The sequence below is a fragment of the Orbicella faveolata genome, unplaced genomic scaffold, assembly GCF_042242905.1.
Source record: "Orbicella faveolata isolate gen_17 unplaced genomic scaffold, um_ofav_v1 contig_47, whole genome shotgun sequence".
NCBI lineage: Eukaryota > Metazoa > Cnidaria > Anthozoa > Scleractinia > Merulinidae > Orbicella > Orbicella faveolata.
In genome coordinates, this window is record NW_028301577.1 from 5,275,600 (window position 1) to 5,287,092 (window position 11,493).

General features: G+C 38.3%; 1 long non-coding RNA gene across 1 annotated transcript; it reads right to left on the bottom strand.

Moving 5' to 3' along the window:
* Positions 1-491: 491 nt before the first annotated feature.
* On the bottom strand, positions 492-3,888 carry LOC149096877 (uncharacterized). The gene is made up of 2 exons (XR_016204137.1): positions 3,457-3,888; positions 492-1,400 (listed from the first exon to the last, which is right to left on the bottom strand). It is a non-coding gene; the product is annotated as an uncharacterized LOC149096877 (long non-coding RNA).
* Between the last annotated feature and the right edge of the window lie 7,605 nt (positions 3,889-11,493).

The window sequence follows — 11,493 nt, forward strand, 5'->3', positions numbered from 1 at the left end:
TTTTCTGCAATAAGGTAGATTTTTTAGTTGATTGTGAATTTAGAGAGACTACAACCGGCCAGTCTTGCCGTTTACATTATCATTAGCAGGCAATTTCTTAAAAATTATATTCCTTGCCATAGTAAATGTAAATAGAGTTAATTAAAATCAACCCTCCAAGTTAACTTTTTTCCTTAGTGGCCATTTGGCCACTGACTGTTCAGGTTTGGTCGCCAGTGAAAAATTTTAGTCGCCAAAATATATGCATAAATCAATAATTAATTGATAATAAATAATAATCTTATTATTATCTAATTGTATTATTAATAACATTTTCCTTGAACCACCAGGTGAATTGAAGTCCTGTTCAGTGAAAGAACTACCTAATGTTGATTCAAATATGCTTTTATTGGAATGATTGATGATCAAATGAAATAGTTTCTGGTCACAATGAAAAAATACTATATTACTTGCAACAGTGTTGTGAGTTGATCACAGTTCTCATTCAGTCATTTTAAATTGATTGGCTTTCACTTTCAATAAATCTTTTACAATGGTTATAATAATGCAAATGTACATGCCTTCAAATAGCTCCATCGATTTACAAGTGACACCACAAATATCAAAAACCAAAGGTTCAGACTATCTTCATTATAAACTCTCGCTTGAGCACTGGCGCTGGTTGTGAAATCAACCATCAAAAAGCGTGAGCATGTATGAATGAAACGTATGTTTACCGCCATTTTTCCCGCGAAAATATTTGATGAAAATTAAGAAAAAAAGTCGCTTCACAAAACACAGAAATATTTGTGTATATCATTCATAATTCACACAACAGGAGCTGTGCAAACGACGCAGATTATACCAAGTCAACATAAGATGGCCTCATTCGCAGCTGAATGGCGGAAAGTTTTCCAATGTTTATCAAGGCGGCATCAAATTCTTGCTGAGACCATAAAGTGAACACTATTTTTACCTTATCGCTTATGATCTTTTTTAAATGTTCAACCTCGTTTTCTGCTTGAACAAGCAAACGATATAAAACTTCATCTGAAAATTAAAGACTATTGAAATGGACAGAAAAGTTCACGCTCAAATTGTTTGTCGTTTTGAATTTAATATGCGAACCGCGGAACGCGAATACTCAACGCGAAAATACTTTCACTAGTTTTGGGACAATCACTAAGACGGATATTTTTTACTGATGAAATCTTTGACAATTTAAAAATAAACCCAGGTTCGTTCACACAAGTGAAATTTATTTACGACTGCGAGCCGCTTTTCATCACAGTTTTTTTTATTTATAGAATCCCCCTTGCTTGTGTTATCAAGTTTGCTGTAAAGTCAAGTATTTTCGTGTCCACTGAAACAAAATACGTTTCTCAAATACATCTGGATGTTTCTCAAATGTATTGTGGATCCTGTCTATGGTTGGCGAAATGGTGCAAAATTCACAAAGTTTATATTCATTCACATTTAATGTTGTTATTATTATTCACGAATATATTTATTCACATTCAACAACTAAATTTATATTCAAGAAATATATTAATTCACATTTAACGACGTATTTCGTATTCACGAATATATTTACTCACATTTACGGGATGTATTCATTCACATTCACGATCGAAATATTTATTCAACACGGTGCAGCCCCACGGTGCAATATTCATTCAACATTTTCTGCGCACCGCCTTCACGCATCATTAGGTCCCAGCTCACGCTCTATAATTTCCGAACGCAATATGGCGGACGAAGGAAGCCTTATTATATGAACGGGTAGAACAAAGACCCAAGACCCCAAACACAAATGTTACATTGGCAGGAGCTTTCGATCTCCTACAAGAGTGCGAACGGGAATGGAACACCGCGGAAGTAGGATTGAGAGAGAACATCCAAATAAGGCTCGAGTGTAGCTCTCCAGCAATTACTACCTTTTGTCAGTATCATTGCGCAGTACTGAATGAAATAGTGGGAAATATATGTCTTTTGCATGGAGAATGGATACGACACGACTCATCAAACTGCACAAACCTTGCAGTGTATTCTGTGACCAGCCCTGAGGTCTTCTTAACTCGATATTCAATATCGGAGGTAGTTCTTGGGGAGCGGGGATGGCGCAGTGGTGAGAGCCCTCGCCTACCACCAGTTTGACCCGGAGATGAGTTTGTTGTTGGTTCTCGCCGTGCTCCGAGGGTTTCCCTCCGGGTTCTCCAGTTTTCCTCCCCCCACAAAAAAACAGCATCTCCAAATACCAATTCGACCAGGATAGAGGGTCTGAATGAAAACCCGCTCTTTCTCTCTAAGTAATTTATTTCTAATTTTTATTTTTCCTTCTGCAACAAAGATTGTCGGGTTTCGCGTGGACAAAAAAAGTTCAAATACTTCTTGAAACGTCGTATTGTGGAGTACGGGCTTCTCGTTGATTTCGGATGAGCAACTAGACAATCTCGTAGAACGTTTCATGATGAGTGATCAGTCAACGGGATGAGAGAGGGAGAGTATTGGCCACGTTGACCCTGGAGACTCTAGGATCAGCTGGGCTGTCGTAAGACACCCTCACATTTTCACCCCTATGATCACTTCGCACCCTTGATGGCCACTAAAACCTTTGCGTCGCTGAGGGGAGCAAATCTAGGACAATACTACAGTTCTGTTATTAGTAGAACATTTAAACAAAAAAACAACAACAACGTTAATATAGTTTTTTTACATTGTTTTAGGAGTACCTTTTTAAAGATTAAAGATTAAAGGAAAATCGTCAATACCCCCGTGCATGACAGTAACCAGGCTATGGTGTCCGTCAATATGCCACAAGCTATTTGGAGCAGCCACAGAATACGCTCTCCTAGAAATTACGACAGCCTAGCGGATTCTAGAGTTTCCAGGGTCAACGCGGTCAATACTCTCCCTGATTCCTTCCCGTTGAACTCTGAGACCATAATGATCGAAGATGTCCGGTCACCAAGGAATACCCGAACAAAGTCCCATGATCACTCATAAAACGTTGTACGAGATTATCTACTTGCTCATCCGAAATCATCGAGCAGTCTGTTATCTCCTCTAGCCCATGTAATGTTTATGTTCAGTTGTGTATGTTTGGGGTCTTTTGTCTTTGTTCTACCCCTTCATATAATAGGCCTTCCTTCGTTCAGAATAGAGCGGGAGCTGGGACCTAATGATGCGTGAAGGCGGTGCGCAGAAAATGTTGAATGAATATTGCACCGTGTTGAGCCAATATTTCGATCGTGAATGTGAATGAATATAAACCGTTGAATGTGAATGAATACATCCCATAAATGTGAGTAAATATATTCGTGAATACGAAATACGTCGTTAAATGTGAATTAACATATTTCTTGAATATAAATTTAGTTGTTGAATGTGAATAAATATATTCGTGAATAATAATAACAACATTAAATGTGAATGAATATAAACTTTGTGAATTTTGCACCATTTCGCCAACCATACTTGTCACCGTCGAGCTTTCCAAGCTTTTGCAATCCTCTTCTTTTCGAAGGCAAATGACCGGATTGCGTGCGTTGTCTCACGCTTCCAGGTAAAATTGTCACGTGCCAAAGTTCAGTCGAGTGGAACGAATTTCGTCGCGTCCCAAGCTCAACTGAATGCAATTCCTTGATCTTTGTTTACCGTGTAACATTTCATTTTATTCAGTCTCCATTTCTGTTGGTTAAAATCCCACAACAACTAGCTTTGCAAAGTGAATACTTAATGCTCAGAACGTTTTTCTTTTCGCTCCGGATGATAGTCCACTCAAGCTCCTGACGCATAGGTCACGTTAATTTTAGTCGCCGAGCTGGCGACTTGCGCTCTAATTTAGTCGCCAACTCCAAAATTCTAGTCGCCATGGCGACTAAAATGGTCGCAACTTGGAGGGTTGGAAAATACATTCATTTAATGCTGATATTGTTTCCAGCTGTGTTTTATCTTTCCAAATAAAGCTTGATTTAGAGGTTGTAACAATAAAGTCGATGCATCCTTCATCTTTTATCACTCAATTCTCCGCTTTGGTAGGAGACTGGGGTATAACATTGACGACGTAATGGGGACGTATGCACATATTGCATGCCTATTTTCTTGGGAACAATAATTTGAAGAGTGGGGCACCTCCACAAAAAACCTTGTAAAGTACGATTGGTGTGACTGGTCTTTACGTAACAAAAGGTTTGGCAGAGAGCCAATTGGTTTCTTTGGTAAGTACCAAATATATGTTGGTATGGCAGAATTGAGAAATCGCCTAGTATATCTTTACCCTTGTTATCTTCACATGATTCAATATTCGTTAAACCTTTCTCGCAAGATTATTACTACATACATTTACATACATACATTTTATTTTCGTTTTCAAATTAAAATTACAATTACAACATGCCCGCGGATAGCTGAGCTAATCTAGGCGGGTCATGTTGGGCTTTCCAAAGGAAACGTACCTTTGTTCATATAGGACATCAACAATTTTTTTTTTCTTTTTTTTTTTTGATTAAAATTTTTAACACGTGTTTTTACCCAAAAATCAAAGTTGTTATGTTCTAAAAACGCAACTCGAACTTTTACGCAAAAAATCCGAGTTGTAAATTTCCAAAAACACAACTCGAATTTTTACCGCAAATATCTGAGGTGTAAAGTTCCAAAAACACAACTCAACACCTCCAAACACATGGAACAGCCATGGGTACTAAAATAGCAGTCACCTTTGCCAACATCTTTATGGGAAAGGTAGAATCATAAATTGTAAACCGAAGAGCTCAAAAACCACTCGCCTGGAAAAGGTGTACGCGAATTTAAAGCAGCTTCCTGGACTTCAGCAAACAAAAATGGTAAATAACTCTTACCAACCGAGTTCGAGGTCCGTACTGTAAGTCACGGACCGAGTTTTTTCCCAATCGATTTATGGCCCAAGCGCGAAGCGTGCTGGCCATAAATCGAAGGGGAAAAAACGAGGATCCGTAACTTACAGTACGGACCGAGAAGACGAGGTTAGTAAGATATTTATTGTATCTCTACTGTGAACGTGTGGGGCTCGGGAACGATTTCTATTCACACGCAACGGCTTCAAATATCTGACGTGCCTCGAAAGCAAAACGAGCTAATTTGAAATCGTTTCTAAGTCGTAAAAACACTTTAATACACAATTTAGAGTAAAAGAAAGTTTTAAACTTTTACTTGCTATAAAAGTTAAGAACACTTGGCGATAAATCAAGGAACAGTTTGGCAAAAAAAAACAACTAAGTTTTAACGGGCCGTACAGGAGAATGCGGCCTGCTAAATTGACCAATCACAGCGCGCGTACTAACTGAGAGATATAATAATTAGCTCTTATTAACCGAGCTGGAGGTCTGTATGGGAGAATCTTGACCGAGGTCGTGAGTACAGACCTCACCGCGTTCGGTCTGTACACACGACCGAGGTCAAGATTCTCCCATACAGACCGACTTAGCTCGGTTAATAAGATGTTTATTATATGGCAAAGAAGGAAACTTTAATTCGTCTGATGTAACTGGGTTGCTGACATTTTGCTTGCGAACGGCGATGAGCTTAATTTAAACCTGCCGAAATTTGCTCGTCTTCTTTACTTTTTTTTTGTCATCAGGCTTTTTGGCACTTCCATAAATGATTGAGAAGAAAATAAAAGAAAATGGTGAACATTTTTGTATTTTAGTTTGCTACTTTTTCAACGCAAAATAGAACCGGCCTACAGATGTCGGTCTAGATGCGAAAACCTAGACCGCGGTCAATATCGATTTCAGCCAATCAAATTCGTGAATTCGGTAGTTCCCAGTCCTTGTGAGACACAGCCATATAATAATTTATAGTATTACTTCGAAGTTGAATTCAAGATTCAGAACGATTGGCAAAGCCACGGCCGATAAAATGACTGCAAAAGACTCAAGCTTTCGCGTTAGAGTGAAAAAAAAATTGAACACGCTGTCATGAAGGGAAGCTCGTCTACGAAATTTTGAACATTTTTTTTTGCTTTTAGATAAGTCTCTTTTGGCCTCATCTTGCATGAAAATGTATTGTTAGTGAACTTCCCTTCTCAAACTCATTAATAATTCATCAAGTTTAAACAAAGGAAATCATGACCGTGATGGTGTTTGGATATCTGATCTTAATTAGCATAGATTTTTACGATTCTATTTCTCCGTTTTCTCCTTAGTTTTAGTTTCGATTGAGAAGATATATCAAACACTCAAGACAGTGGTCGACCACATTTCCAAACACCTCGAAGTCCGTCAAAAATATTCCGCTGCGCGTCGTGTTTTCAACTCTCTTCTCGGTCACGGTTTGGAAATGTGTTCAAACACGGTCTTTCGTGTTTGATATATTACGTCACGTTTCTTTTATTTGGTTGCCTTTATTTGGGAATTTTAGGTTTTAAAAGTGAACAGTATTTTTGCACGTTGGATTTCTGCATATTTAATTTACGGCGGCCTGATTTATTCATTTCTTGTTTTTAAATTGATTTTTACATGTGTCTTTTCACTTTTATTTTCCGGTGTTTTCTCAAATGTTATCCGTTATAGTAAAAGAATGGAAATTCTGTTGTATTCGGTTTCGTTTTGTCCTCCGAAGTCGATAATTAACTCATTTTTGCGTATTCAGTTTTCTCGGCTTTTGTCGCGCGGCAAAGAAAAAATATAATTTCGTGTTTTCTTATCAGTTTTACACATCAAGTTGAGTTCTTTCTGTTGATATTTTTGTAATATTTTAGCCCTGCATTTATTCAACTTTAAATAAACGATGTCTTGAAACTGATCTTATGTCTGTAGTTACTGCGCATATGGTTTATTTTTGTGCTTACGCTCGCTCTAAAATATTTCCAAAAAAACGCCAGGGAATTAGGGGTGGGTCCCGAGCAATTTTATGCAGGCGTTAATGGGTTTAAAAAAAAGAAACACACTGGCATTCCAAATTTTTACAGTGTCAACTCCCGTATTAAGCCGGGTCACAATTTCACGTTGCTAGAAGGAATGAGGCGGTAACGACATGCACAAAATATTGTTCTAAAAAAGTCGGAGTTCACGGAGATATGCGTCTTGCTCCTACCTGAATAGTTTACTCAGTTCTTTTTATCGAAATTCATAAATTGTAGGAACTTTGTCAGCTGTCCTATTGTTCTTAGAGAGTATTTCAGGCACTGGCACCTCGATCCTTTTCAGTCGTTATTGCCATGCATCAAAGAATTCAATGATATCTACATCTACATATATATACAAAGCGAGTCGATAGGTTAGTGTCAGTTCCTCAAAACCATAGGTTGGGTCAGCCAAATTCAAGTTGCTTGTTGAAGTAGAAGCCGCCTTTGCTTTCAGCATTGGCACACGGCAGATCACGGTCCCCGTAGAGAACTTACTTGGCCTTCATCAGTGCGTACCGTCAACATGGTGTTATGTGCATGTGCGATAATTCTCGTTGGAACTCTCGCAGCCTTCACGGTCGTGCAGATCTTCCTGTACACGAAGTTTTGCCTGGGAAGAGACCACTCTCTTCGAAAGAGCGAGACCACATACCGCGTGCCCGGTGGTTACTTCTTGGTCAAGTTTCACCCGGAGGAAAACGACGGGTACACTAAGCTCGGCTGCATTTAAGAATTCTGCGGAACAGTGTATGCTTGAAAACAAGTCAAAACTATACTTCTTTATCTTTAAGTGAAAGAAACACTTGGAAACTTTCGCGGACAAACTCTGACCTATGCAGGATAGAAAATGAAACATACTAGAAACGGAAGATGGAATTTAAAATTGTGCTAAACTGTAGAGGCTTTGCGAGTTTTAAGAACATTAAGTTTGAATATTTTGAGCTTTCAAATGGCCGGTTGTTTACTGTGTGCATTTCAATTGTGAATGTAGCTTACAGTGTGAACTTACCAAAGAATCGTCGAAAGCGTTTAGAGTCACTGTGAAATGGGTTTTCTGTATTTTATACCGTACCTCAGATTAACTTGGGAAATTAAAACAAACACATGAAACTCAATTAGTTTGATTAAATACGCATTTGTATTTTGCAAACTGAAAAAAAAGGGAAAATGCTACGCAAAAGTATCATTGGAGAAGTTAATCAACTTCATTGGGTCTTGATTTGTTGAACATACTGTAGCTTGCTGCAAATCATAATATAGATAGGACCCTGCGCTCGCTCTGATTGGTCGAAAATCCATGTTATATCAGAGTATGTAAACATGGAAAAAGCGTGTTTTATTGTTTTTCGCCACATTATCTCTATATCATAAAGCAAATGAAGAAGTCTAAGCTGTGTATTACACTGTGATAAAACACTCCGCCGGACATTTGAGAACACTCGAGAAATGTAGAAAACACTCGCCTGCTACCCGTGTTTTCTACATTTCCCTTGTGTTTAAAAATAAAAAAAAAAACAAACTGCGATCACAAACATGATATATCAAAACAACGCATGTTGTAAAAACCTTGATTTGAGAACTTCACGTTTCGTACGCTTCTACATACACTGTACATGCATCATCAGAAGTATAAAACGGTTATCTGCATTACAATAAATTTAAACGAGAAGATTCGTACCTAATAAGGAAAACCGGTACCTAATAAGGAAAGAAATGACAACGGATATAAATGAAAATAAACAGACCTAAAATCTGCTGAAAAATAAAACATATAAATGGCTGGTAGAGAAGAAGTGCTGGTTGCAAATCACTATGCTAATATTGTAACATTTTATGGTGTCTATAGAGGCAATAAAAAAATCTGTCATAATTTGTGATCACTGTTAGTTTTTTTTTTTTTCTTACTTTTATTGGTAGCAGGGTAAAACAACTGATACACCCTGATTTCATTCCAGTTTTTTTCCAATTTGGCAGTCACGTTTCTTTTTTTGATTGAATTTGAATTTAGAAACACTATCGCTGGTTAGTCTTCTGCCGTTTAGATAATCATTAGCGAGCAATTTTTTTAGGAGTTATAGTCTTTGCCATAGTAAATGTAAGTAGAGATAAATAAAACAATCATTTAGTGCTGATATTGTATGCAGCGGTGTTTTATCTTTACTTTCCCAAATAATGAAGTTTGATTTAAAGCCTGTAGAAGCCGATGCACCCTTCATGTTTTACCACCGATTGCTCCGCTTTGGCAGGGGATTGACGTTTTATGTACACATTGCATGCCTATTTTCTTGGGAACAATAATTTCAAGGGCGGGGCATCTTCACCAAGGAACCTTGTAAAGTGCAATCCGTACGGTAACAAAAGGCTTGGCGTAGAGCCATTGGTTTCTTTAGTAAGTACTAAATATGTGTTAGAAAGAGTAAGGAAATCGCTTACATCTCTGCCCACGTCATCTTCACAGTGTTCCATATTCGGTAACCTTTCTCGCAATAAAATGTTTACCAAGTTCGTTTATCGAAATCCATAAATTGTAGGAACTTTGTCAGGTGGCCTATTGTTGTTAGAAAATGTTTCTGGCACTGGCACCTCCTTTCCAGTCGTTATTGGCGTGCATCAAAGAATTCAATGATATTCAACGCGAGTCGATAGGTTAGTGTCAGTTACGTTTAAAAACATAGGCTGTGTCGGCCAACGTTTAGTTGCCTGGTGAAGGAGACGCCGCCTTTGCTTTCAACATTGCCACACTGTAGATCACGATCCCCGTACAGAACTTAGCTGGCCTTCATAAGTGCGTGCAACAACATGGTGTTATGTGAGATATTTTTCGTTGGAACTCTCGCAGCCTTTACGTTCGTGCAGATTTACCTGTACAAGAAGTTTTGCCTGGCGAGAGGAAATTCTCTTCAAGAGAGTGAGACCACATACCGCGTGCCTGGTGGCTACTATTTGATCAAGTTTTACCCAGAGGAAAAGATGTATCGCTGAGACGACGACACTAAGCTCGGCTGTTGCTAAAAAGGCTGAACAGTGTATGCTCGAAAACCAAACTACACTTCTTTATATTTAAGTAAAAAAAACACTTGGAAGATACACGGGGATAAACTCTGACCTATAGAGGGTAGAAAATGAAACATATTAGTAACGGAAGGTAGAATTTAAAAGTGAACTATGTTGTAGAGACTTTGCGAGTCGTAAAAACATTTTTGAATCATTATATTTTGAGCTTTCAAATGGTGTGGGTTGTTTACAGTGTAAATTTCAATGGTACATGTAGCTCACAGTGTAAATTTAATCGAAGCAATTTTTTATGTTTTTTAGCCATCGTCGAAAGCGCTAAGAGTCACTGTAAAACGGGGTTTTCTATATTTTATACCGTACCTCAGATTAATTTGGGAAATTAAAAAGAAATCATGAAACTCAACTTGTTTGGTTAAATACGCATTGCATTTTGCAAAACGAAAACAAGGGAATTCAAAATGCTACGCCAAAAGAATCGTTGGAGAAGACAATTTTTGCTGACATAGAGTTCGCAGTCAAGGTGTTCTTTTGAGCTATAATTGCTTAAACATGGGGTATAAAACAATTATATGAAAATATACGTACTGGCATGGCCCGAGCGTGAGATAATGAACTGCAGATATTTTCATACTGATGTCACCTGCCACCTGCTATTAAGACCGTTTACTTTCTCCGAATTTGACGACAGTTTACAGCATTTATATTAAAGGAAAAAACCTTCAGCGGTTGATGGCTTCCGATTACCACTTTTTAGATACCAGAAGCTTGTAATGTGAGGCAGAAAAATATTTCACGAAACTTTGTTCAAGAGCTTTGTTTTAGAAAATCCAGAATTGTGTCACAAAGCTGATGGAAGTAAAAATAATTTTCTTTTTAATATATATTTCGATCATGAGTTCGAAATGCTGAGGAATCCTTAAATCTTCTTTGAGAAAATGCACCCTCTCCTTAATAAAATTTGTGTGCCTTTTATTTGGCATACTACCTGCATGCACACACAGTCTCAATTTACATAATAAACGAAAATAAACTGCAGGTGCCTGTCAGCCTGCGTGCAGGTTTCGATTCAGACTCAGATAATTCAGCTATAGAAGAGGTTTTCCGGCCAGTTCAAACGGTACCGTGTACTACATTGTCAGCGCGACCATTTAAGCCAGACAATGTTATAAAACTAACTCCATTGATAGCTAAAATAAATTCAAACAGACCACTCCCTCACTTACCAGCATGCATTGCGAGACGAAAAGAAAACCATTTAAATGACTGGTGGTAAATAATGAATGTCATTCTTCCAAACGTGACGCGGAATCGACGCGAAAGGATCAGAAAAAAACACACGATAAACCGATAGAGGGAAAGCTTTGTACATATGGGACGCAACAAGGCTCGCCAATGACTGGAACACTCACCATCTTCCTTGCTGCAGTCGCAGTTGGATTTATTGGAGCATTAGCCCTCTTGCAAGCCTATTTTATCGGGCAGTGTTTCATGGCGGGGCAGCCGCAAGAAAATGGTTACGTTAGTGATTGTCTTTAAGGAGACCAAACTACAGTGTAGCCGGCGTTTTTCGCTTGAACAGTTTTGGAAACGTGATTCCGAGCTGTAGCAAGATT